Genomic DNA, 24,471 nt, shown 5'->3' with positions numbered 1-24,471 from the left:
AGTGGGACAGACCAGTCCAAGGCTGCCAGGGGAAGAGTGAGGGATGTTGTCCAAGATCAAGGGGAGGAAATGGCCAAGAAGAGCTTGTGAAATGGCAATTGGATTTATTCAGTGAACTTCCCACTGCCCCAGGGGTGCCCTCTGTGCCTGAGCCACCTCCCAGCCCCTCCTGTGTGGTTTTGCACCAAGCCACCACTGCCTGGGGAACAGGAGTCATAAACCCCCCAGCAACTCAACGACTCTAATGACTCCTCCGAAGCTTTTTATAGGTGATCAGCTCCTGTAAAGGTCTGCTGGTAATTTGTGGAGAAGGGTACATTACCGTTATCCTTGAGGAATTCCTGCTTCCTTTTTATACACCTTTTTTCTCTCGGGGGCACTGAGGAATTAAGGGGAGGTGTTAGTCTGGAGCCTCTCGCTGAGCAGAGGCTGCATTTATTCCTCTGCAGGCATGGAGAGAGCTGCAGCCTGCTGATTCAGGGCTGCCTGTCTCCCTCCACCCCTCTGTGGTTCAGAGGGTGGCAAAAGGGCAGGAGAGTGAATTGAAATCTCCTGGAAATGGCATAAAAGGAAGGGACAAGATTCTAAATAGCATAAACCAGCAAAGAGCTTTAATGGTCAGGTATCATCACAAACCCCTCTGAACCAAGCAGGGGAGAAAATGTAGGAGGTTACTTGATTTGTGAACTGCCCACATCAGTGAAATGCTCCTGGTGACACCTGGGAGGAAGGCTGGGTGAAGCGAGTGATTTCTCCACATAAAGCAAGCTGCAGTCCTGGATTTGGGACAGTTCTTCCCATGAAACTCAGCCCAAATGAAAATTGAGAAAGATTGAGTAATTTATCCAGTAATGATAAAGCTCAAGTAAGTGTCCCCAGTGCAGATTTTCTGGGCTGGGGCTGACACAACTGCCAGGCCACTGCTTCTCCAGCAAATGCTTCCCACTGCAGACAGCGCTGCCACCAACAAAACAATCTCCCAGAGATCAGAAAATGTTAAGGAGTTCATTTGTTTAAAGCATTATGAAATAGTTCCCTTGCAGATCTCACTCTTTAATTTCCTGCACCGGGGCTGAGGTGTGGGACACCAATACTGATAGATCAGATTAACACCTCCAACGCTCAGGCTTTTCCAGCTGCACAAAACATCAGCACTGTTGCAATATGAGCTCTGGGCTCTGGACCTGTTGCTCCCAGGGGACCTGAACAAACTAACATAAAGCAAAAAATTACAAGCAATCCCTTCCAACAGCGAAACTAAGCCTCCTGGGTTGATAATTTGCCTTTTGGGGGGGGCAGGAAATCAAAGGAGATGACTTTTTCTTCTTTACCTTCTCAATGAATCCACTTACTCTCTTCAACACAAGGTTTCCTACAAATCTTATAAGTGCAGCAAAAATGTGTGAACATGGAGGCTAAAATTAATCACAAGTTGGAGACTGCCTTGCAGTGATTTGACAACCAAAGTCTAAGGCCCAGGAAAAGCAATTTGTGTCATTATCAAGTGAAGAATTTTGGCACATTATTTGATATGCTACACACAGAGTGATGCTATTTAAATAGGCTTTTATTTAGGGTGAAACAACACAAAGACATGAGGAGTGGAGGGAAAGATTGGCATGGCAGATATTCCCCCCAGATATTCTTGTGATATATCACAAGAGCACCTTCCAGTTTTCAGACCTGGGGTGCCTAAAGGGGCTCCAAAGAGCTGAAGAGGGACTTGGGACAAGGGATGGAGGGACAGGACACAGGGAATGGCTTCCCACTGCCAGAGGGCAGGGCTGGATGGGATATTGGGCAGGAATTGTTCCCTGGGAGGGTGGGCAGGCCCTGGCACAGGGTGCCCAGAACAGCTGTGGCTGCCCCTGGATCCCTGGAAGTGTCCAAGGCCAGGCTGGACATTGGGGATTAGAGCAGCCTGGTCTGGCTGGAGATGTCCCAGCTCATTGCATGGAGCTCTAAAAGTCCCTTCCAATTAAAACTATTCTGTAATTCTAAGATTTTATGCCTTAAAGATGCTTTTTTGGTAAATGCAATGTCATTTCATGAGATCCCCTCCCAACACACACATGCTGGTGGAGCAGCAATTCCCTGCCTTGCCAAAACCTTGTGATCCCTGAGAATTTTGCCTGTCTCCTCTTTGTGTTCACACCACCCCAAAAATCAGCAGCTTCAGTAGCTGTTTTTACATAAATGTTGAATTTTTTGAAATGTGATTGATGTGAAAATATTCCTGTTTTGCTTGAAAGACCTGGATTTAAAAGGTCTGGGGGGAGTCCAGCCACTCTCTGGGATGAGCAGAGGGAACTGAGTGGGACAGACCAGTCCAAGGCTGCCAGGGGAAGAGTGAGGGATGTTGTCCAAGACCAAGGGGAGGAAATGGCCGAGAAGAGCTTGTGAAATGGCAATTGGATTTATTCAGTTAACTGGAACTAAGACTTCTTGAAGAGGGTTTCAGTTGATCTTGTGTGAAAAGCTCCACGTTTCAACATAAATGACTTCTGGAGGGAGTTACAAGTAAAAAGCGCTTTACACCAGGGCAATGCCATAAGAGCAACAGGATGGCCTTGGAACACCCACAGCCCAGAGCTGCACCTACAGAAACCCAGAGAGAGGAGGAAATGGACCCTTAAAGCACCAAAACCCCTTCCTTCATCCCAATCCTTTCAAAATCATAGAGCAGAAGATTGTCCATGGGCAGACTCAAAAAATGTTCACTCCCTGCCAGAATAGCAGCATCTATTTGTAATGAAATAGCAGCAAATAAAACCGGGAATTATACAAAAAGTATCTCTCAACATCAACATGTTGGTACTATTTTATCAATTGGGTTGGGGTTTTTTTTTTTGATAAAACCACTGGTGTTCTCTCAATATTATTTTCTTTCCATGAAGGAACCTCATGTATGGAGATATTTGGTGTGGGAACTTTCATTTTTGTGAGTGCTGCAGCTTCATTCTCATAAAAATTGAGTTAATTGATGGTTCCAAGCCAAGTTTTGTGCCAAAACTAAGTCCACTGCATTAAAGCAAAGAATTGCCCTTCCAGCTGGGCTGTCCCTCCTCAGCATCAACACCTTTTTTTTTTTTTTCATTGTGCACAAGTAAAGACAGATACAACACTCACTGAAAAATTTAGGAGCTGGTTTCCCCTTCTTCTCCCAGAAAGAGAAAAGCCAGTCATGACTCTCAGTTACTCCATGTTATTTTTACAGGACAGCAATTAGTCTCTGTAATGGAAAAGAAAAATGCTATTAATTCAACCAGTATATTACATATTAATTACCAAGATTATTGAAATAAACTTTTTAAATAATACCAAGGAAGTAATTTAAAAAGTTGCTCTGTACATAACACTTTCAGATCCAGAATGAGAAATGTATGTGACTACTAGGGGCCAAAACATGGCACATTTAATTTAAACCCTGGCAGCAAGGGGCAGGTTCCATTGCAGCTGTAATAAATTACATACAAGTGCTACAGAACAATAACAAAAACTGTGAGCCATCCATTTCAGTACCATTTACAAGAAATCAATATCAATACTTAATGCAATACTGGTGAAAAATGAGCAAAGATACAGAAAGCATAATAAACCAGTAATGAAAGACCTTGCAGTGTTTCACTTTGGAAGAAAAAACTAACTGTCTATATTTTCATGTAGAGGGATATTTCACTGAGGCAATGTGCTGGAGGTATGAGTGTTTTGCAGATCTAAGTTTAAAATAACCTCTTTATTAAATTTAAAAAAAGTTCCTTAAACTGTGGATTACCAGCTTAGTAAAGCTCATACATATGGAAGGAGGCATTTCATCTTCCCATGGTCTGGGGTATTTTTCATGGGATTGCCTCAGATCAAACATCATTCCTGACACACCTCTCTGAAGGCACAGGCCACTTGCTTCTCACAAATTCAGATGTTCCATTCTGGAGGATCTAGGTTTAAACATTCTACCACCAGTGAACTGAGCAGGATTCTCTATCAGAGAGCCCTTTTTCCTGCACTGGCCTCAGCCTCCTCTGAGAAAAATGTGTCATAATACCTTTCAGAGAGGATCTGTTGCCAGGTGGAACGTGGGACAAAATAATCCTGAAAATAACAAGTGTGAAGTCCCTGTTGGACGTGAGTGAATTGCCATTTGTCACCACAGGTACCATCCCCATCCACACAATCACCCTCAGCCCTCTGCTCTCCATCAACCTAAAAGGCCTTTCAGGAAAGGTTCAGCTCTCCTGGATTTTCCTTCAGCTCTCCCAGACTTTCCTTCAGCTCCCCCTATGCCACAGAGGACAAGAATTAAAAAATTAGGAGAACTATTGCAGCATTAGGTGAATTCTAATACTAAATATAAATACTACATGCTTTAAAAATAGCAGGAAAATAGTAAGAAATTAATTGCAGTGTATCTACAGGTTGGTAGATCATGGATAAATAGACAGATAAAAACTTCTTTTGCCATCACTTTTTAATCATGCCATTGTTCCTCAGTATTCCCCCTGGGGTTACTCCATTGTCTGCCACAGCAGATTACGAAAAAGCAAAGGACATCTAAACATTTTTGGAGCCATCAAACCTCTCCTTTATCATGATCAAAATGAAATTAACAATTTACTTCCAAAATGGCTCATAAGCCTTTTGGACTTCAAAAGCATCTTGCAATAGAGCATTCAGTCTTTAGCACCTGATAACAAAATACGCTGCTATTAACTACAAGAAACAAATTTTCACAGTTTAGTACCCCAAACCAAAGCCATGCTGCACCACTGGCCTATCCAGTAGAGAGCTCCACTAAATGTATGTGCAGGGAAAAAACCAACCTGACTAATAAAACAAAAATTAATGATATTCAGACAATAGTGTCTCAACAATAAATAGCTTGATCCAACTGCTGTGTTTATACTTGTGCAAATATAAAATGTTTTTCACTGGAATATATCAAGGATTTGCTTGCCAACATTTTCAAAACTTGAAGCTTGATTTGACAACTTCTCCTTCATGAACACAACCACAAAAATCCAGGATTGAGGCTGAGTTCATCCTTCATTCACATTAAAACAATCTTGCAGGAATTATGGGGTCATTTTATGCAAAGAATACAATTTCACAGGGGATTTTAACCACCAGTGAAAGCACAGAAATCCAGTGGACCAAGCAGAAATATCTAACAGCCCTCAGACACATTGAAGCCTTTCACAGAACAATAGGAAGATGAGAAAGTTGATGGGTTTAGTGAAATAATAAACAGGTTTAATTGCAGAAATTAAGGATTAGAGATCTGGTGAAATGTTCTGGCAGAAACTGATGGAGATGTGGAGTCCTGTTCAGTCAAAGGAGGTGCCTTGGATGGTTTGCCAGGAGTGCAGACAGCCAAGACCACCAGCAAGTGCCCCCCATAATCCTAATTCTAGGCTGGATTTGGTGAGGGTGAGTGTTTGCAGCTCTTCCAGCTGCCACCCAGCATCAGATGCTGAGGGGAAGGTGACAGTGCTGAGCATGGCTGCCCAGGCCATTTTATTGAGTTGTTCTTCACCTCAGACAAGTGGCAGAGCTATTCCTGGCTGTTCTGATAGGAACAAAAATAATCCCACAGGTGACGTGGCAGTGAGAGCTCATTCCCAACAACCACATGTGAGGATTTGCCATCCACTGCATGGTGCACAGGATTTCACTTCCTTACCTAGGTAGGATTTTGTATTTCCCTACATCATCGTGATTTCAAAGTAGATTTTAGTTTATTTTTGCTTTGGTTTGGTTTGGTTTGGTGTTTTTTTTCCATTAGGAAGGGTGAACTTGTCTTCCAACACCACAGAATAGCCCAAGGAAGAATAAATCAAGTGTCAGTATGTGAAAAGGGCAAGTGAGCTGCCCTTTTGGACTCAGACAACCTTTTGGGGTTTGTTCATATAGTTCCACAGTACCAGTTTAGAAGTGGCACCTGACTTGATGAGATGGAGAATGAGGTCACTCGGGGGGGGACTTTTTGTACTTGTTCATCCATCACAGCACAGCACAGTGTTAGGGCCAGTGTTTCTATGCAATAGCGAATAGGAATGGAGAGCAGAAGGGCTGTGGGGTGCTTTTTATGCCTCACCTGCCACCCGGGTGGTTCAAAAAACCAAATTTTTCCCCAAGGATCAAGGCTCCAACAGGAGGGAACCTCAGGATCAGCCCCTACCTTTACCAGTTCTGCTAGTATCAGCTATATGCATTCTTTCCCTAAAATTTCCCAGATGACAGGTACAAGAAATCCATTTATGGGGACAAAATAAGGGTGCCATCCAGTACAGAAGATTTTGCATTAGAGGCCAGTGTTGAGCAGCAGTTACCACAGAAGGGCTGTGGTACTGACAGATGGCATCCAGCACTGCTCAGAGGATAGCAGGGTTCTGTCCAGAGCACTTACAGCTGTGTAAAGTCAGTGGGAGCCTGGATTATGTGCAAAATTAACAATCATTGGGAAATGCAAATATTCTCAACATTACTTCCACTAATCAGCTTTTAAACATACCCCCTCTCTGGGAGGGAATCAATTTTTTTTTGCAAGTAATACAAGGGATTCCTATTACATGTTATGAGTTAAGTCTAACTGATTAATCCCTTAAGTAAAATTCCTTTAAATTTAAATTAATTCAATGCTTTCTGCTGCCGTTCAGTGGTTTGCCTGAGGACATCACATCTATTTGCTCACCCCTACCTGCCTGGGCACACCCACTCAGTGCTATAATACCCTTAGCAATTAAATGGATGATATCTAGTTATAATTACAAGAAATGTATTGCAGCAAACTTGCTGTCTCACTCTTTAGATCTGTTTTTCATCACTGAGTCCAAGATTGTAATTTAAACATGACTCTAGGTGAGCATGACCAGAAGGAGCTGGATCCCCCTGAAGCTAATGAGCCTTGGTACTGATTTCAAGAGCCTTCGAATTTAGACCTTAATGAAATGACTTTTTTTTCCCCCCTTGAATCGTCTTGTGGAAGTGATTCTCGACTTTTCCTGCAGAGGCTTTGGGGAAAGGAGAAGTTCCACACCCAGTAGATGGTGCTGTAATCAAATCCTAAAACCTGTTACACCAGAGCCGCTCTGCTGCCGTGTCACGGCAAATCCCTGCAATTAATAAAGCGAGAGTGTTTATTTTAGACACGTGTGGTTGTGTTTAAAAACCACACTGATTAACCTGCAGCAGTCATCGTCTGGGCACTCGGCTGAAACAATCCCAGCAAACGTGTGGGGTGGGTTTTCGTATCTCACAGAAAAGGGGTTGGGGGTTTTTCCTGGGAGCTCTGTGGTCCAGGGCTGTGAGATCCTTTGGCTCCAGCGCAGGGAGGGCACAGCTCTCATTTTGGGGAAGCGAAGCAAAATCCCTCCATCTGCACTGTCTTGTGCCTTCCAGCCCGGGGTCAGATTTCACAGAGGCAGAAAAGTGATCAGTTGATAAGACAGGAAAGGAATATCATTTCCCAAGTGAATAAATTGTGAGTATTTTGTTCTAAAAAAAAATATCTTTGGATTTCTTTCAAACTCTTTGACTGTGTTGCTACAGTCCTCCACCACCTGCACTTGCATATCTGATCCTCAAATTCCCCTATTTTGTAACTGGAACTGAATACAATGGCCATGTCCTGAAATCAGCCTTTACTTTTCTCCTCCACAATCTCCATTAAAAGCTCGCTGCTGTTGATAACCTTTGATCTCCTCTCCATTTCTGCTTAGCTTTTGAATGGTGCACACACCTATCTGATATTGCCAGTTCTCCCAGGGAGGGAAGGCATCCTCTGTGTAGGAGAATAACCTCTCCCAAGGAGCTGGAGGAAGCTCAGCCCTGGGGATTCAGGTCCCTCGATGGCACAGACAGTGACCCTGCAGAGAGCCAGGGACCAGAGGGGGCTGGCAGAAAACTACAGTGCCAGTTGCTGGGCCTGTTGGAGAATTTAGCTCAATGTATAGATTGTTTTTAGTTTGACCTGAAAAGTCAATTTGGACAGATGTCCTTTCTAATGGCAGCAGCATCTCTCCACAACTGTCCTGGCACAAGACCTCGATTTTAGACAATATTCCAAACACAGAAACAGGTTTTTATATGATAAAATACCTTACAGGCTCTTACTCTTCACTGTCACTCTGAACCATCTGGAATGGTCAGGAAAAGCTGCAGAAGGACTGATCATCCCAGGGATCAGCTCTGGAACTCTGCACTCCACAGAAGTGAAAGCACTTTTAAACAGAGTCCTGACTCACTCCAGAGGAAAATTTAATAAAGCACTTGGCTAAATAAAATACTCATGGATGTTTTGTGCCTTCATATGTGGACAGCTGAAGTCTAAGAAAACTAAATAGAAACAACAACAACAAAAAACTCCTATAAATCATGTTTCCTGTAGTTTTCACTTATGCAGAGGTTTGCAGCAAAGATTCCTTGGGCTACAGAATTTCATTTAACACACAGCATGGCTTTTAAATAAGAAATACAGCAGGAGGAATTTATATACTTCTCAGAGCATGGAAGCCCCTTCCCAGAATTATTAATGTGACAATACCCACACACTCAGGGCCACGTTCCAGCCTTGAGTACACACGTGTGTCTGCACTGAAGTTAGCAAAACTGCACAAATATAGCCAAGGAAAGACTTTCCCCCATCATAAATTTTTCAGAAAATGTAATTATTATGTATGATAATTTTAGCTAATGAATACATTTGTATGACTCGTTCATTATGTATCAGTCATTTATAAGGTGTTCACAGCATGTTTTATTAATTATTATTAAAACCTTGGATTTATTTTAATTCATATTTCATCATGGTTACCTCTTTGAAATGCCACAGACTTTCTTTTGAACAAATTTCAGGCTTGATTTCTGCTTCTGTGAGGCTCAAGTCCAGTTTATATAGAAAACAAGAGGAGAATTTCCAGATACTTTGGTGGTCTCTAGATCAGGTCAGTTGTACACAAAGGGTATGAAGAGGCCATTGGTCTATATGAGGTATATAAATAATTTGTAACATAAAAAGTAGGGGTGAGACTGCCCTCAAGAGTCACTGTGCTTGTCCCTCTCCATGTCCATGGGAATGACCCAGGCTGGTCCCAGGGCGGGATGTGGGGCAGGAACCATCACTTCTGTTCTGTTCCTGTGCAAGCCCTGGAGGAGGAGGATCCTTACCCAGAGCTGGGACTATCATTGGGTCACTGCCTTCTTTAATTGTTCTGCACAAGGATCTGCTTCAGCTCCCTGGTTTCTGTCATGTTTTTCATGCTGGTTATTTTCCTGCAACATTCTGCTGTTGTAATGAAAGTAAACACCATTCTCTATAAGATTTGCATTTTCCCCTGGGAGATTTTATGGAATGCAGCCACTGGAAAAAAAACCCAACCAAACTCCTACTTTTAATAAACACTTTGTTTCTTTACAAATACCAGATGGATACAGTCTTATTATTCGTCCCTATCATCAATTTTGGACCAGACAAAGACAAAAAGTTAAGAAATGGGGAAAAAAGAAATCCCAAGCCTTTGGCACCAGGAGCTTCTCTTTGACCAGAAACAGCATGAACAGTTTTCATATAGATCAGTAATATAAAATTGCATATGGAGGGAAAAAAGGAGACACGACTTGCAAAAGGATGAAGCAAAGCTTTGAGAGTGCAGCTCCAAACCTGGGGATGTAACCAAGAGTTAAACCTCAGAAAGGGCAGGAACTAGATAGAAACCTTGAGGAGAAAAATTATTTTAATTTCCAGAAATTAAAAAAAAAAAAAAAAAAAAAAAAAAAAAAAAAAAAAAATAAACCAAACCTATTAAGTTACTGCAAAAAAGGAGAGACACAGAGACTGAATTTGGCTACCTGCAAAGCAGACTGGAAGAACAGGCTGCCCTTTTAGCCATTGCCCCTAGAAAAAGAAAGGATAAAGGATGCTGGCCTGGTAGAAGTCCCAGAGCTGGAAAAGAGCACAAGAACCAACATAGATCAGATTTTTTTTATCCTGATTTACTTGATTTCTTCCAGACATGCCATTGCAGGGCTCCAAGGGCCTGGCCCAGAGAGAGACCTTTGAAGATGGAGAGGTTTCCATCCATTCCAGTAAACTTCCAGATAAATTCTTAAGACCTACTTTCCATTTCAGTGCCTGGTGCTGCCTGTGCAGAATCTCAGCTGTAACAGGGAGGAGCTTCAGACAGTTGTCACCAGCCACAAAAAAATTTGCAAGATATACCTTGCAAAAAGACCAGCTCATTATTAAAGTTATTTTCCTTTCAACACCCTGATTTCCAACAAATGTTGAAAAATGTTACAGATGTTCTTCATTTTTTACACTTAAGCAACTTCAAAAAAAAAAAAACAAACCAAACTGATTTTAGAGGCAAAATGAGCAAGTGCATTTGCTCACCACATTTATGTGCTGAAATGCAACTCAAGCTGAATTTTTATAGGTAAATTACAAATTTTGGAGAAAAAGAGGTTTTCTGTTTGGAGCCCTAATGCAGATTTCTTAAGAGTGGCCCGACAGTATTGCTGTGCCTTCAACCCATTATTCCTGAGGTGCAGAAAGGCCTGGTTCCAAATGTAGCAAAATGAAAAATTACAGAGCCTGTCTAACAAATCAAAAATAAATGAAGTAACAACATAAAGGTAAATTTACTGTTATTTATAATTTACCATTTTTACCTTGTTTTCAATTGTCTCTTAGTCCTCTTCATTCGAGAAGCCCATTACATTTTATTATGCTAAACCCTATCTTCTGTCACATAAATTACAGTTAAAGATCTTAATATTAAAGCCTCTTAGCTCCCAGACCATATTTCAGGCTTTGTTCAAACCAGACATTAATGCTGAAATTGAACACAGATCACTTTGTCATCATTACCTATGATCTCAAAAGTATAATACAATCTTTGGTATATATGGCACAAAAATGCTTCTTTGTATAACACTGAATTATGGAGATATATTGATATTCTTAATATTTTGACAAAACAATAAAACTAAATATGTTAGCTCTTTAGCAGATACCAGCATACCAGCCCAGCTATTATAACAATAGTTACTGAGGTAAAGGTTTATTTATTCCAGGTAAAATAGGGAATTAATCATGGAGTTATTTTAATCCTAAGTTTTCCCTGGTATAATTTAGCTTTCCTGCTGGCTGCTACAGGAACTCCCTTGCCAGTGTTCATCATCATCTGCTTGGCTTCACAATATGCACCTTTGTTAGAGGAACAATATTCTCTTTTCAGTGGTCGTGTCTCCAGCAAGGGAAACACGGGTGCAGACTGTCTTTCATCTTATTGTCTGCCTTTTACTCCTGCCCTGGAATTACTCTAAAAGAGGTGTACATGGGCCTGGACAGGACTCTGGGCTCTGCACAGCAATGATCCACTCCTGGTTTGTGCCTGAAACCTCTGCTGTTGTCATTATTACTATTATTACTAATTTCATACAAGCAGAGCCCCATGTCTAGTGCTTACCCACCACTCTCAGACCTTTACAGACACTTGCACCCTGTCCCAAATTCTGTTTCTAGCTATTATCACCTGAATATTAGCACCTATTATAACCCAAATGAATCTGCATGAAGATGAGGACAAAATATTGCAAGAACTAGTTCCATTCACAAACAGTCATGAGAGTATCTTCTGTGGGGTATTTTTACAAGGCTTACCCGGCATATCTCCTCCAATCAATTAAAGTCTTAGATGATTTCTTCATGCCCTGGGAAATTAAAAATCTCTGGCCAGGATCTCCCCCCACCCTGCCACTGCAGCAGTGAGAGAGGCAGCCCTCAAAAAGCTCCTCCCCAGAGAAAATTTCATCCCTGCTTTTCCTTCATCTTATGGACTGCCCACAACCTGCTCCATTTATCCAGTTCCTCCTGATCAGTCACTCTGAGAGGCAGGGAAGCCACCAGGTATTTTTTTACCTGCAGCCTGGTTGGGTTTGAGACAGAAGAGATGCTTCTCATCAATGGCTGCTTTTGCCAGCTCATAAATTATACAAAAAGCAAAGATCTGTGTAAAAGAGCTCAGGCTGATACGTCTCAGTACAAATGCACAGAAAAGTTGAATTCACAGCTGTCCAAATGTAAGGAAACTTCCCCCAAAAACTGCTCTGTGCAGGTGCTCTTTGATACATACAGATGAATATTTCTCCAATGGAACACATCTTGCAATGCTTCAAAATATCTCTGTCCACTTGTATTAGAGTTTGGGGTATTGCAACGTCTTTCATTATAAAGAGAGGGTTATTTTTTTAATATATACCTTTTCATTACATCTAGGAGTAAGGTCATGAGTTCTTCTCATGATGGAGGTATAAATATTACATTGTATGGCTGAAATAGTCTGCCTCCGTTCCTGGAGAATACCCTTGGGTAAAATAGTGTGTCAGGGCAGCTGATTGCCTGCTCATTTCAGTTTGCTTACTTTTTACAAATAAATTACCAGACAAATGAATAAAAAGAGAGCGTTAACTTCAGACAATCAGATTCATAATGCAGCCCCATTACAGCTTCAGAGCCTTTAAGCCTAAATTAGAGTTATTTCTGAAATTAGCTAATCGGGGTTGTGGCTCATTTCTTTCCTCCTGGAAAAGGTGGGGGGAACCTTGTGGTGACAGCAGGAACAGAGATGCAGGAGAAATGGGGTTTGCTCACAGTTTTCCTGTAGGAAGCTGGACAAGCTGCCCATGCTCAGGTCAGAATTCCTCTCAGCTGCCCTGGGGTGTGGGGAGCCATCCCAGGGGATGTGAAGGGAAGGTGGTGTGTCACTGTGCCACTGTGTCACTGTGTCACCTGTGCACACAGACTTCAGCACACCCACACCTAGACACACTGAAATCCCTTTGCTTTCAATTTGCCTTCATTATCTTTCAAAATTTTTCCCCCTTTTTGGCCCAAGCAATGGTTAGTCTGTGCATACAACACTGAACACCACCGAGCCATTTCAAGCATGAACCAAACTGTAGAGACTGGAGTTTTTAATTTAAAAAATTTTTCTCTTTTCCTCTCTCTATTTTTTCACATTCATATTATTCTGGAGTTGGCACTTGCTGGTAGGTTTTCAAGTATTCCCTTTTTTGATAATTTTTACATCCTGCTATTATCCTATAAGTACTAAATGATAATGATTCATCTGTTCATTTCAGTAGATACACATTTGTTTGCTGAATGGTTATTAACCAGGAACTGTTAATTATATAAGATAATTTTGTGTAAGTGTTTGCCTTAAAAAATAAACTCTCTCTCTGGGTTTTGCCCCACAAACAAGTATTTGGATTTTATTATTATTATTATTATTATTTTAACTTTTCTTTTGTTTTGTTTTGTTACTTCTTGTTCACAAGTGAAGCAAGTGATTGATTCATTTGAGTGAATGAAAAATGCATCATAATTGCTGCAGTCTGTCCAGCCTGAATTATGTGCTGCTGGCACGGGCACAAGTAAATAATCCCTCATCTGTTTGCTGCTCTGCTCCACCCTGCCAGTGGAACCAGTGGCTGACAAAAGAGAGAGGAAATCTGCAGTTTGCAGGGAGTGGGAGCCAGGAGGTGGCAAACAGCAATTATGTGTCCAAAAAGGGAGCTCAGGTGAATTTTAGGCATCTGTAAGGCTGATTAAGGCAGAGTTTGTTTTTTCAGCCTGATTTAAAATTGTCCCTTTGCGAAGGCTCTCTGCGTGTGTGAGAGAGAGACAAGGAGAGTTATACCTGCCCTGTGAGCAATGAGGTGTCTTCTCCTGGTGGGATCCTCCAACCTGCACTGCTCAAATGTGGAAAGGAGCAAAGCACAAGGGGAGCTTCAGGCTCTGATACATCAGCTTTGAGACATGGGCCTCTTTGGGAACCAGCCCTAGAATGGTTTTCCCTTCCTTGTCTCTTCTCCAAGGCTGGGGATCCTTGCTCTGTGATGCATGAAGTGCTCCCATGCATGGTGAGGAGTTTTTTTAAATTTTGATTTCATTTTTTACCTTAAACGATGTTAGTTCTCAGGTTTTTATGGATAAGACCAGAAATCTTTACAGAATACCTTTAGTGTTTCTGTGGATACTTATGCACAGCATCTCTTTGTGTGTCCTGCTCTTCTGGTGAAGTCCTTCCTCCCTAGTGGGAGAACCTTTCTACCATGAGGCTGGGCTTAAGAAAACCTGGGATTTGTCATGGGCAGGGACACCTTTCACTACCCCAGGTTGCTCCGTGCCAAAATCCAACCTGGCCTTGGACACTTCCAGGGATCCAGGGGCAGCCACAGCTGCTCTGGGCACCCTGTGCCACTGTCTCACCACCTTCACAGGGAAAATTTTCTTAACATTTGATCTAAATAGACACCCTGTCTGTTAAATAAGTGACATTTTCCATCTAGAACTGATCTCTCAAAATCCTTCACCAAGTGGCTGCTTTCCTTCATTCCCATCTGCAATGACTGCCCAGTGTCCTGTTGTTATTTATCCTTTAAAAAAACAAGCTGGCTAAAGGAATGTGAAAATATCTAATTGCAAACTACTTCCTTTCTCATCTGTGTTTCTGTTCCTGCCCCAGGTAGTCTCACTGGCAAAACCCCACAGCTGTGCACAGAATTAAAGGACACATAAAACTCAAAAAGCCATTTGCTGACAGCTAAAATCATAGACAGAAGGACCAGAGAGCTCTAAAATAAGTGTTTGACCTCAGTGGTAGCAACCCCCAAATTTCTGATGGTGTCAGCAGGTTGGGCTCCAACACAGACTTCCAGAGCTCTGAATGGCTTTTCCTCTTTAAATCACATCAGCATTAGATTTAAAGCCTGAGCTGAAATCCACAGTAAGCAATGTGAGCTGGAAACATGACTGACTTCAGCCTGCTCAGTGAGGGGCTGAGTCTTTCACATCCATGCTACAAGGAAAAAAGTTCCCTGCTTTTCTCCCATATTTGAACACTGATTTTTTTAAATTTCTCAGCTTTAAAATTCAGATCAAGTTTTTACGATTTTTGCTGCTGACCTTCAATTACACCTTTTCTTTTGCAGCTGTCAGATTAAAGTGATTTATATTTCCTAAAGTTAAAGCATATTTCTGACGATTGGGATAATTATCTCCCAGATAAGAGTCCATCATGTTGAAGACATTTTGTCACCAGCAAGGTGTAATGGCAGCCAGAAGTCGCATGAGGACTCATCTCTTGTAGATTACCTTAGTGGACACCCAGAGAAAGATGCCCTGGTGGGCCCACAGCTCCCAGCAGTACCAAAATTTCTGCCTCTGACCTGATTTAACACATAATCTTGCCAATATAAACATAATTGCTACAAAAATATTGCTTAAAATTAGCCTTACACTGACCTTTCTTTTGCAAGGCGAACATGGCTGATGTCATTCCATGCCAGACAGTTCTTTTATTTGCTCGTCCCCTCAACAGAATTTTATTTGGCGATTAAATAAATACCTGCATAATTTCACAGACTGAAGGATGTTGGCTTTTTTATTTCGCATTGCGTAATTACATTCACAGAGAGAATATTTTAATGCCCTGTGTTTTCAATATAATTTCTCTTTTTTTCATATAAAAGGAAAATTTAATTTTACTTTGCAAATATAAATTAGATCCAGTAAAATGCAATGAACTGTAAAGTAGATGAAAGGTTCTTTTATATGGAAAATATTCTTTCTATGAAAATTAATTGGTCCTTACTTTAAAATTTTTTCACTGGCAAATATGTGTTCTCTATGTATAAAGTGTTATCTGGCAGTAAAATTTATTACCACCTGAACTATTCCTCCCCATATTTCAGGACACTGAATATCATAAAGATTGTTCCCTTTTGCTGAGGTGAATGCTTGCTCAAAGCACAATCATTTCAATTTCAAAATGATGGAAGACAGTAAGTGGAAATGCATGAGAAGTTTCAAGAACTGGGGAAAAAAAAAATCACCTTTTGAACTGTTGAATCCTAGCAGCCACATAATAACCTATTTGCTGATTTCAAAGGTGAATTTTCACAGGTAATACCATGTGGGATACAAAGCTGATTTTCCAAGATACTGGGTGTACAAGAAGAAGGTCCCAAAGAGCAACATCTTTGTGTTGTACAAAGGGCTGTGAGCTGATTTCTTAGCAGCTAAAGGATTTTTAAGCTTTGAAACTTCACCCCTTAAAGAGCTGGCATTTTTCCACCTTAAACAAGGAACTTTCTTGATTAATAATTGCTGTAGTTTTGGGTTTTGTCTTGTCAAGTTTTAGAACATACTACTGGATTCACCAAAAATGGTGTTTTCCTGCTCAGAAATCTTCCAGGTGGTGAAGGGCAAAGCAGTGGAAAACTGCCCCATCTGTCCTGGCCATGAAGCCTTCGAATTTTAGCTTTTATATTTTTCATGTATTTGTAACCCTGCAATTATTTAGTCTGTGACTCTGAACTCCCTACAGAGCATGAGCTGCTGCTTGTCCATTTCGGTCAGACACAACAATTCCTTTCCAGGCCTGGAACTCAAGGATACCTCACTGTCCCAGGGCTGAGAGATGGAAACAAAAGTGTGTTGAGGAGGGTGCAAATTTGAGGTAAATTACTTCATTATCTGAAGGTGTAATTGGAAGATTAACCCTCAATATGCAAATGGACCAAACTTATAAAAGTGTGAAAACTCACAATCCATCATCCATTTTTGGGTGTAGCCCCTAGGGAGATGGGCTTGGTCTGCCCAAAATGTACCTGGAGGCTCTTCAATAAATAAACCTGCTTTTTATTCCCTTAATTTTGTCTGGCCTGTGTTTTAGGCAGCCCCAAAAGGCATCAGTCACTCCCCAGGAAAATCCCCCCATCCCTCTGCCAGTGCTTTTCCCGTGTGAGCCGTGCTTTCCTTCCTCTGGCTTTCCATCCTCAGTGCTCCTCTTGCTTCCTTCAACAAAGACAGGCTCAGTTGGGCTCAATTTCTTCAAATAATTGCAGAACCTGTGGAGTCCAACAGAGAAACCAGCACAGGGCTGTAAAAACGGTGCAGTGGTAGCAGCCACTACGGGAGGAATAAATCCGCTTTGGAGTGGGAATCCCCTCCGGGACATCTCCCAGCGCTGCAGTCATTATTTTTCCCCCCCCCATAGCTGTGTTGTAGCCTCACTGCAGCTTATGTATCATGTGGAGAGCAGTGAGATGTGAAGAAATTAAGTTCCTTCTGCTGCTTTTCTTTAAGGCACTTGCTGTTTGTAAAGCGAGAGTTGGTTTGTAATTATGGCAAGAAGGACAGAAGAGAAGGGAGGCAGCTCTTTCACAGATCTGGCCTTCCATCTGGAAATGGAGAAGGATTTCTTGGGAACAGTTTAGCTTTTTAAGATAGAAAGCTGCCTTTAAAGGCCAAATATTCTGATTATACATCATCTTGGGAACCATTTCAAAATTACTGCAAGAAGGCAGAAGTACAGGTTGGTAATCCACAGGACCTGACAAACTTTGAAGAGATTTGATGTTGAGGCTGACCAAGATTCATAGATAAACCCATCCTTGTGACAAAACTCCTTCATTATGCTCAATAAAAAGATTGCTGTGCCACACAGATCATAGAAATGTAAAGTATTTTCATGGAAGAAAGGCCTAGGCTGAAGCTGGCATGAGTCATCTTTGGGGAATTTGAATTAACTGAGCATCCTACACTGGAAAGAGTGGATTTCTGTTCTCTGCTAAGTTGCTGCCACATGATGACCCTTTTGTGATATTTTTGTGGTGATTTCCTTTTTCCTGAGAACTTGGATCAATGTCAAGATGATCCCAGAAGATACAAAGCAAAAATCAGGTAAGCATGCCCTGCATGTTTCTGGAAAATGAGCATCACCATCTTTGTTTGCATCATCTTTGACTAGTAACCTTCCCAAATAATTACTGCAAGGGTAATTATCAATAATTGGAATTATGCCAGTGTCAAGCAGTTACCACCCTTATCACAAATAAGTGCCATTTTTAATGGACTCAGTGGTGGAAGGTACAAACATTCTGTTGATGAGCAATACATGTTTTTGTTTTGGTACAGCTGTCTCCTCCCTCTCTCTCTTTGTGCCCTACCTTCACCTTTCTCCTCGAGGCCATAAAATAAACCTAGAATAAATCTCTCCTTTTTCCAACAGAGATACCTTGGCTGTGGATTATTTTTTTTTTTTTTTTTTTTGAAGGGTAGACAGAAAAATGAAATCTCAGATCAGCAAAGGGGAGTGACTGCTGCAGTGGGTTCTTTTATCAGCAAATATCTCACGAGCAACACCCAAGAAAGATGAGAACAGAGAATAGCCTGGTGCCTTTTCTGTGCTCTCCTGTGCCAGAACTGTGAGGTCACATCACTCCTCCTTGTAGAAATTTGGATTAGTCCTTCACAGACTTGGCCCCAGGTGTTCACCTGCACAGTGCTGCCAAGATTTGGGGGATTTGAACTGATCCAGAGGCAAACACTGAGGGTTCTCCAGCAGAAACCAGAGTATTTTGGAAAATCATAGTGGAAGAAGTTGGGAGCTTCTGCAGAAGTTTCTTTATGTACACTTTATAATATTCCCTGTGTATTTTTTGCCATGTCAAGCTTCATGTCTGGGTACAATTTCTTCACCACCTATGCTGGCTTCAAGCTTCTTCTACATGATGGTGCTTTTTACTGGAGTTTCTAAATACATTATTTAACTGGCATTTGTAGCTAATGATGTACAAAACCCACTTCAGTATTTGATGTTTGTTTCAGCCCCTTCCTCTGCAATGAATTATTTTAAAAAGAACCACACAGAAAGTACTTCTAGATGCAGGAGAAATATTTTTAAGGAGGTTTGCATTAGATTATTCATAATTTTCATCATGAAAACCAGGGGTTTGTGCCCCTCCAAAAACAGGGCTTTTCCAGTGATAAAAAAATGTGTATACTGTTTTTTCCCACACAGTATAAACAGTATTTAAACAACACCTGATCTATTGCATGAATTAGAAGTTTCCCCAAAGCCTGATTTAATTCACATTGATAATTTGGTTAAACAATAATTTCCAGAAACTACAACCTTTTAATAAAGATATTCACTGCCGGCAGAAATCTCATCCTGCTCTCTATTTATGCCTTTAGCACGTTTTCTAAAGGTTCTCTGCACTTTGTTGCTTAATTATGCATGGTGTTTAGCATGCTCATTTTACAATGACATGACGAGGTGGTTGTAAGCAGCAGCTGCTCGGGGAGGCGAGGAAGAACCTCGGTTATCTGATAGCTCCCTGGATTCACTTTTCCACCCCAGAAATAAGAAACATCTTTGATTTCTCCTTGTTAAAGACACAGAGGAAAGTGTCTCCAGATATCCCACCAGCAGTTACTTGTGGCTGTCACTCATGGCAACTGGTTAAAGCCCTGGATAATTTGTATTGTTATCTCGTTTTGAATGGAGATGCATAATGTGTTTATAATGGCCGTGGACACTCCAGCCCGTGTTCTGCCCATCAGCTGTGCCTGTGGTCAGATCCAGCACTGATATTCCATTGCACATGTGTGTTTTAACCCAGCCAGGTTCTCTAGATGTGGGAAATATCAGAGAAAAGCAGCCAAAAAAACCTCCCTGCTCCCGGGATTTTGAGGGGATGATGGTGCAGGTTTGCAGGAATGTCACAATGAACCCTTATGTCGCCCTGATTTTTCAGCCTTCTGATATTTTCACATTTCTACTGGAGATTTCTCACAAATTGTAAGATAAACAAAGAGTGATTTTTTTAAATACGTTCCTTCCAGGGGGAAGGACAAATTGATGGACTGCTGGTTTGACCAGTGGGGTCGGAGAGGTGTCAACCTCATCCCCCAATCGCTGGTCAAAGTCCAAACTCTATTTAAACCCTGAATCCAAAAATAAAGTTCTTCTTTTTCTCTCTCTCAACCTGACAGGTGAGTGTCCTTCTTTCTGTGTCCTCTAACAACACCCTCACACAGCAAAGTGCTCTGATGGGACTGGGGAAAGTGCTGGCTGATGGAACCATGTGGTTGAGACCCTCTGGCTGATCACTGCAGCAGCTCTGGGGAGAGGTGTGGCCTCAGCCAACCAGTGATGGCCATGCCTGGGGATGGCAGGGGACAGGAATGTCCCCAGCAGAAGCACAGGGTGGCTGTGTTGGTGACCCTTCATCCCATGCTGTACCCTCCAGCTGTCCCTGCAGGCCCTGCTGCACAGACCCCCTCAGAGGGGAGCTCCTCTTCATCACCCAGCACGAGGAAAAGCTGAAATAGCTCACAATGGCATAATTACACACGCACAGGCAGGACTGCTCACAGGTAGGATAAATGGAGGGTCACCTTCATCCAGCGCTGCAGGAGGGCAAAGGATGGTACACAAACCCCCAAGGATGGGGCACAAATCTTCAAATGGGCCAGGCTTTGGTCCTGGGGCAGATCATGCCTAGTGGAACTGCAGGTAAGGCCTGCCAGCTGCCCATGCCTGTGTTTTATTCCAGTGCTTCCTTTTGCAGTTGCAGCTCTTTGCACCCTGTGTGCCTACATGAGCCATTCCTACTTACAGAAGGTAAGACAAATGACCAAAACTAAACTTGCCCAGAGGCAGATATGCTTTTTCTCACATTAATTAAAGAAATTAGGAGATGATGAAGGCATAGCCACAGGAAATATTTCGGTTTTTATGTCACGGGTTGATAAATTTTGATTTAGAGGAGAGATTTTTAAATCCTTCATTGACAGCTTTCAGCACAGTGTTTTCCAAAAGTAACCAGCAAGCACAACACCAACTGCTCCCTGGAATAAATTGCCAGTAGTTATAAAGCTGGGGCTCTTTATTATGCTGGAACTCACTGTTCTCTTTACCCTGGGTTTTCAAGGTTTGCTTGGTTGAGAAGGCTGAAATTGGAAACCTCAACTGTCAAAACCTCCAGTTCAGGACATGTCAGCCACATCCTTCAATAACACAGTGAAAGCATTCCTGTTGTTCTCTCATGTAGGCAAATGTCATTTTTTTCAAACTTTTCTGATGTCTCAAAAACCTATTTTTCACAATTTATGATTTTCAAGCCCATTTACATTCCCATTGAATATCAATAGTTGTCCAGAAATACTAAAAGGTAATGAGAAAAGCTGAAGGGCACTCATACATGGAAGAAAAAGGGGGCTGAATGTCTTTAATTTTTCCCTTTCCTGTGTTATTGACTAATTTCAAAATTGTGAACGTTTCAAATAGTTTTAAACACACATTTAAAAGACAAGTCTTCACTTTATTGACGGATCTCATTCCCAAAAGATAAAACTATGGGGTTTTGTCAGTTTTTGCAAAGACAGAAGCCTTTTATTAGATCATAAATTATTGGGAGGACAGAGTTGATAGACTTCTTTAGGCTGATAATGTACTTTGAAAGAAAAGGCACTTTTACACTTCTGCAAAATCGTATTTAAAATATTTATATACCTATCAATGTAGACACTGAGGTAATTCACCTTTGGGTCACTGGTTCAAAACCAAACCAGCTCTTTTACATCCCAAATGTGTTGCCTTCTGACAGCTGTAGAGTGGCCTAGATTTCTTTTTATTATGATCCTATCAAGCTTGTTCCTTGCACATCCTAGAGTCCTCTGGTATAAAAATTAGGCAACATCCAGAAGAGAGGTCCAGGAATGGAGGTCAGAAGAAAAAGTTGAAGCTTTTGTCTTAGCAAATTTTCAGAGTGAGGTGGATGAGATGTCACAGGACCAAGGAGTATCTTCCCTGCTGGAACTAGTACAATGCAGACTATTAGGAAATGCACTGTACAGAGCTCATAAACTGCCCAGTCTGCTGCACACAGAATGCCTGCAGTCTCATAAAATGTTATTCTTTTGCTTTATCTTGTTAGTATCATGTGAAGCTTCATTAAGCCGCCAGATGAATCATATAGTAATTGGATGTAATGAATTTAATTATGTAATTTCTTTTTTCATAATGAAACAAAGTCATATTTTACAAACAGGCAAAGTATTGTTGGGAGTTACAGCTTTAAGCTGGAGTTTGGCAAGAAAAGCACAACTGAGGACTGATAGATATTGGTTTTCTTTTCCCACTCTGTTTCTATCTGTCCTTCATTTTCTGGATTTATCTGGGTAGGGACCACAACTACACGTGTGCTAAAGGAGGAATTTCATGTCCACAGCCTGTGGGTGCTGGTGGAGGGTGAACCACAGCACATCATCCTCAGTGGACATGGCAGAGCCAACAACTGAGAGCATCTCATGCCTGGAGGAAGCAGAGTGGGGATGGCCAAGCAACACCATCAAAATTATCCTAATGAGCCTTCCTCAGGATCCAGCACCTTCTCTGCACTGCTGGACAGAAATGGGTGGGATTTTTTTGGGTCTGACCCCAGAAGCTTGAAGGGGGTAAGAAATGAACCCCTCTGTGTCAGGGTCACACCTGCTGTCAGAGAAGGTCAGTAGCATCTAAGAATTAAACTTCAACATCACCCCCTAAGGGAGGTCCTTTCCCAGGAGCCTGATCCAGTGCCACCGATTCCTCTGCGAGATGGAGGGGCCTCGAGTCTCCCAGAGACAGCTCAACATTTCAAAAGGCAAGGTATTAATGTCAGCCCTTCCCTCCCTAACTCCCATTAATGACTTTCTGATGACCCCTGCTTATAATATCCTCCACCCTTCTCACTACTTGGCCATTGAGGATGTTCCAAGGAAATGAAACCTAATGATAAAACAGTACTTGAAATATCAACATCCCTGGCCTAATTAGAGCCGGGCCAATGGTCCCTAATTGCATAACTGAAATGCACCCAGTTGAGTTCTTTCTATTGTAACTTGACTACACGTCTCGGCCCTGATTAATAGAGCCAGCGCTGCAAACTAAAATGCAGTTAATTTATTGTAAGTTTTATTAGGCATATAAAAGGAGACCAGGAATTACTAGCCTTTCGTTGCTAGAGATACATTTCATCTATGACTCAGACCAGATTCTTCACAGATTAAGCTTGTTAATTTTACTTATTGCCAACATTCTTCACCACATTGCTGGAGCGAGAGCCGTGGGCTCTTGTCTAGAGCGGGCTGTATGAAAGGAACCGGGGGCCTCGGACAACAGCAACATTAACTATTTTGTCCTTTTAATTCATCTAATTACATGCAAGAAAAAAAGAAACAGACCATTTGCAGGCTGCCTTTAGTTGCCTTTCTGCAGTGATGCTGAGCCAGTGCTTTTGTAGGCTTTTTGTTGTCTTATTAGCGGGCTTTTGTTCAGAGAGATGGTTAAAGCCATTTTCAGCAGCTAGCGAGATGAAACAGTTTCAATAAGGACACAATGTACTTGTTTAAATTACCTTTCAAAATGCTTGAAACCATTAAGGGGGAGGTGCTACAAATAAAAGTTGGATTTTTTTTTTTTGTTATAATGTTTTACCCTAATAATAGCTTTTATTTTATTATAATCCATTAGTTGACAATATTATTCTATAGATTATTAGGCTGCAATTTTGTTATTTCAGCACACTTTCAGCACTCACTGACAGAGCTGGAAACCACAAATCTCCGTATAATATGCTTTCAATTTTGTTAAAATATGTATTTAACCGGTTTGGCTGTGAAACATCCTGGTAGAAAATGTGTTTTTAATTCTATCCTGATTAGCATAACAGTTGACAGGGCTGAGTAGTGACATGATGGTGTCTTATTTTCCACTCTTCCTACTGTTACCTTCTCCTCGTCAGATTTTATTTATGATTTTCACTTCTCCAGAGCTAACAAGTCCAAGTGCACTCTGCAACTTCCACTAAAGGGAATTTATCCCTTGTTGAATGAACATCACAGTTAGGAAATCTAATTAAAAAGAGCTGATGTTCCTGGTTTGCTGGCAGGCTAATAGCAGTGTGAGGCTTTTGAAAAATTTAGTGCCTACAGGTAAAATAAAAGTGTGTTTAGCATTCAGTGGTCACAAACAAAAGGTGATTCAGAACTGTAGCAGAGGAAGGGAAATAAGGGAGGCAAGAATTCTTGGTTAATGGGGAGAAAATACATTCTCCTGTTTCACAGCTTCAGTTTGCCTACCTGAAATTGTGCTGGTGTCAGGGTTGTGGCACAGAGCCAAGCTTCCTGCAAGACGTGGCTAAAATTTGGAATGAAACTCTATCAATAAAAACTTGAAATCACCTTTCAATCTGCATTTTTCTCATTCCTGGAAGAGAGCTTAGTGCAGCAGAAAGATTTCCTGTGCCATGTGCACAGCTGAACAGCAGCCAAGCCAGGACAGAGCAGCAAGGACTGGCTCTGTGCTGTGACCTAAACTGGGTGAACTGGGAATTTTTACATACACACTCCATTTACACTGAGTTTGGTCTGATTGATCTCAACCTGTGCCATGGAAGTCTTTTCACACTGCTCCAAACCCCTCTGCTGGTTTTGGGGTGAATCATGGAGACCTTAAACAGCCCTAAGCTGAATGAGGTCAGGGCTGGATGGGATATTAGGAAGGAATTGTTCCCTGTGAGAGTGGGCAGGCCCTGGCACAGGGTGCCCAGAGCAGCTGTGGCTGCCCCTGG

Source organism: Zosterops lateralis (genome assembly GCF_965231275.1).
Source record: "Zosterops lateralis genome assembly, chromosome: 8".
Taxonomy (NCBI): domain Eukaryota; kingdom Metazoa; phylum Chordata; class Aves; order Passeriformes; family Zosteropidae; genus Zosterops; species Zosterops lateralis.
Note: the sequence above shows the minus strand (reverse complement) of the source record.